Source organism: Pipistrellus kuhlii, unplaced genomic scaffold, assembly GCF_014108245.1.
Source record: "Pipistrellus kuhlii isolate mPipKuh1 unplaced genomic scaffold, mPipKuh1.p scaffold_m20_p_1, whole genome shotgun sequence".
NCBI classification, from domain to species: Eukaryota; Metazoa; Chordata; class Mammalia; order Chiroptera; family Vespertilionidae; genus Pipistrellus; species Pipistrellus kuhlii.
Window position 1 is genome coordinate 96,904,275 of NW_023425404.1, and position 3,478 is coordinate 96,907,752.

The window sequence follows — 3,478 nt, forward strand, 5'->3', positions numbered from 1 at the left end:
AGTGTGATTTAAAGGGCCATCAGGGGAACAGGCAGTAGCCATAAGTAAATATAAGACCTGGTATAGCTTTATGGGAAGAGGCTAGATTGGAAAGAAAGGACAGATTTGCCACCTATATTCTGATTTTGCTTACTCAATTTTATCTCCAGAGTTACTATCTTGCCACTTTGGGGGAATCGTGTGCTAGCCATGATTCCCTCCATGATATTATCTCTTGCATGATACCTAGGATGGAACATCATGCTCATATACAGATAGAAATCTAAAGTGAAACTACAGTCAATATAACCATCACAGATTATTAAGGTAATTATGGCTGTCAGAGGAGAGCACCTAACTTTTAACATTCCTAGTGTAAAATGTTCATTGCTGCTTTCATCAGAGATGGAATACTCTTGAGTGGACCCTGACAGAAATGGAACGCAGGGTTCCTTTGGATTCCATGCAATATCTATATTCCCTGTACAAAATCCAGGAAGCTGGTGATCCTTACAGTTATTTACATTGCTCCTGTGGGAAACTGCTCTAATTGGTCCACAGACTGTCCTGGGTCTGAGTGCATTACAGCACTTGGACCTGCTTTCTAGAGCTCTTTCCTTCTCTCTACTAAACTGTCTCTGCTTCTCCTGAAGCCTTAGCTCAGGCTCACCACCTGGAGGCTCTCACTAGCCAGTGCTAAGGTGTGGCTGTATATACAACGGTTGGTTTTTGGTCAGGATAGCCTTACAATTGTTGAATTTCAAGGCAAACTAAATAAAACAAAAACATTTGGGAGACTAAACTGGCCAATTGTTTCTGAAAGTAATCTACCAGTATTTTTATAGGAAGAAAAAAATAGATATTGAAAGCAGTGCAATTTTTATTCTTACTGCCATATAACCCAATTAACGATTGCATGAAAACGTTGCCTCCTGTGCCTGATATTTTATTTATATAGCAATTATAGTGTCAATATATGTAGGGGTGCATGTATTGACCAACATATTTTAGATTGTGGGTTTACTAAAAGAAGGGATTCTATCCTATATATGTCTTTAAATGTCTAATATCTAGGCTAAGGTCTGATCCAGAGTGGATACACCTGGCTGTTTTATCACTGAAATAAATTTTAAAATTATTGGGTTGAGTTCTATACAGCTCTAAATAGCTCACTCAAGAACTGCTGAGAACATCAAGGGTGTATGGTCTTTTCCAAGACAGAGATGTGCATTACATGGAAAATAAAGGGTTTCCTTTGCCAAAATAATACATTGACTTTTTAAATAATAAAATATTTTAATTTAGAGTCTTGAAACACACACACACACACACACACACACACACACACTTAATTCCATAAATAAGAATGCAAAACACACACACACACAAAAACAAAAACAAAACAAAACACACACACACACACAAAAACACAGTACACTCATGTAGGTGAAGTATTATTGCAGAACTTAAGCAGCTAAAATAAATCTGGACGTAAGGGCCTGGTGGACAAGATACATTCTGAGCTGTGAGCTGAGAGCAAAGTTGCAGTTTACTGCCCCTTGAAGCTGCTGTGCTGCAGTATTCAGGGATGATCTGCTTTTAAAAGACAGATTTCCAGAAACATGACAATTCCCCCCTCCTCTCCCACCACAGGTGGCTAATGAGTGAGCTATATCATTCCCCTTCAGAAAGCCACACTTTAGGTTTTGCTCCTAGAATGACACTGCTCCTGGAATTCCATCTGCTTGAGAGTGGCATTTCATAAAGAAGGGGTTGGGTTCTCAACACCATGCGACCTGTCCTTTGAGACCCTCACCATTCTTTCTTCCTTTATCTTGTAAACGCAGAGGGTATGCACCAGATTATACCCAATAACAATAATAAGCCTAAGTGAGGAGCCTTAGAGGGAACGGTGGGGGCTATTCATTTTCTAGTGCTTGGAGTCCCCTCCCCCCAGCAAAAGTAAGAGGAGGAGAGGGACCTGCAGCGTATGTCAATATGGAAGCAGATAAATGAATATCATAAGCCAGATTTTCCATAGCAACTACTTTAGTAACACATGTATAAATACACGTTTTCAGCTATTTTAATCACCTCCCTATCCAGTTCTGTCTGAATTAGTAAAGAATAGCGTATATTCAACAAAGTGGATTGCGCACAAGTAGCACTAAATTACTGTGGCTACTGAAACAAATCACAAACCACTACTCTATTTCCAGTTTATCCCTATTAATTTTTGGTGAAGTATTTCTACATTACTTCATTTTAAAATTAAAGATACGTTACATTTCCTAGTCCCTTTGTAACTATGAGTTTCTTAAACTCCCCTGCCCCAATGAGAAGGTTTTTCACAAAAAAAAAGATTTTCAAAGCAGTTAACTTTAATAGGAGACAGTGCATATTAAACTAAGCTCAGCATTCTCAGTTTTTCTGCCCTGGAGCCTTCAATGCTGTGATGACCGTATTTTCATTTAAAAATGACTGAAATGGCAAAGAAACCAAGCCGCTACCTAGTGCTGTGGCCTGTTCTGCTCTCTAGTCAAGCAGAGCGGTCCTGGAAGACCTTGGGCGGCGGGAAGCGATAGGGGGCGGCGGGAAGCGATAGGGTGCCCCGCGATCACCCCGGGCCCGGGCCGCTGGCCCACCGCGGGCACCGCCAGCAGAAACCAGCCCGGGCTCCGCCGCGGCGAGGCTCGCGGAGAGCGGGGAGGCCCGGCGGGAGGCCGGCCGCCGCCGGCCGCGGAGCCCCGGGCGCTGTCCCGCGGACGAGCCGCTGACCCGGAGGCTGGGCGCAGGGGAGCGGAGCGGCGGGGCCCGACCGAGCGGCGCGCCCGGGCTTTGACGTCGCGGCTGCGGCGGGCGGCTCGCGCTCCCGGCACGTAGCGCACAACGTGACCGACCGCACAGCCTCCCGCACCGCAGCCGCCACCGGCTCGCGGCTGCACCTCCTCCTCCTCTCCGCCTCCCGGGCGCTCAGCACCGAGTCCACCGCGGGTTCCAGCCGGCGTCCAGCCCAGGACGCCCGCAGCCCGGCCCGGGAGCCTGCGCCGCAGCGGGGCCCGCGCAGCGGCCGCGGAGCGGGGTGTCCTCCCCGCGCAGCCCCCGCGCTCACCGCGGCCGCCGGCACCGCGGCAGCCCCGGCGGGGAAGCCCTGCGGCGGCGGCTCCCTCCGCTCAGCTCCCGCGGGTCCCGCCGCCCCCACCCTCCACCTGGCGGCGCGGAGGGGGCTCGCGGCGCGGGGAGCACGCGGGGACGAGTGTGCGGACCCGGTCCTGCTTCTCCCTCGCAAGTGGCGGCGGCTGGACCCTGCTCGCGGCTCCGGGCATCGGCGCTGCCGGCGGAGGCCCCTCGTCGCGGGCGGGGACCGAGGCTATTCTGGAGATCGGCGGCGGCTGAGGCTGGTGCCCAGGAGAGAGAGCCCCGGACGCGCTCTGCTCCTGTCCGTCCCTCTCTTCCTCTCCCTCCGCCTTCCCTCTCTTCTCCACCCCTGCCCCCGGTC

At 50.1% G+C, this 3,478-nt stretch overlaps 1 protein-coding gene across 1 annotated transcript in view; it reads left to right on the forward strand.

Moving 5' to 3' along the window:
* The first annotated feature begins 3,145 nt into the window (after nt 1-3,145).
* The window catches only part of MDGA2 (MAM domain containing glycosylphosphatidylinositol anchor 2), an 865,861-nt gene continuing 865,528 nt past the window's right edge, over nt 3,146-3,478 (forward strand). Inside the window, exon 1 of the mRNA XM_036457944.2 lies at nt 3,146-3,478. This exon is cut by the window's right edge and continues 823 nt beyond it. The gene's annotated coding sequence lies outside the window, so the exon portion shown is untranslated.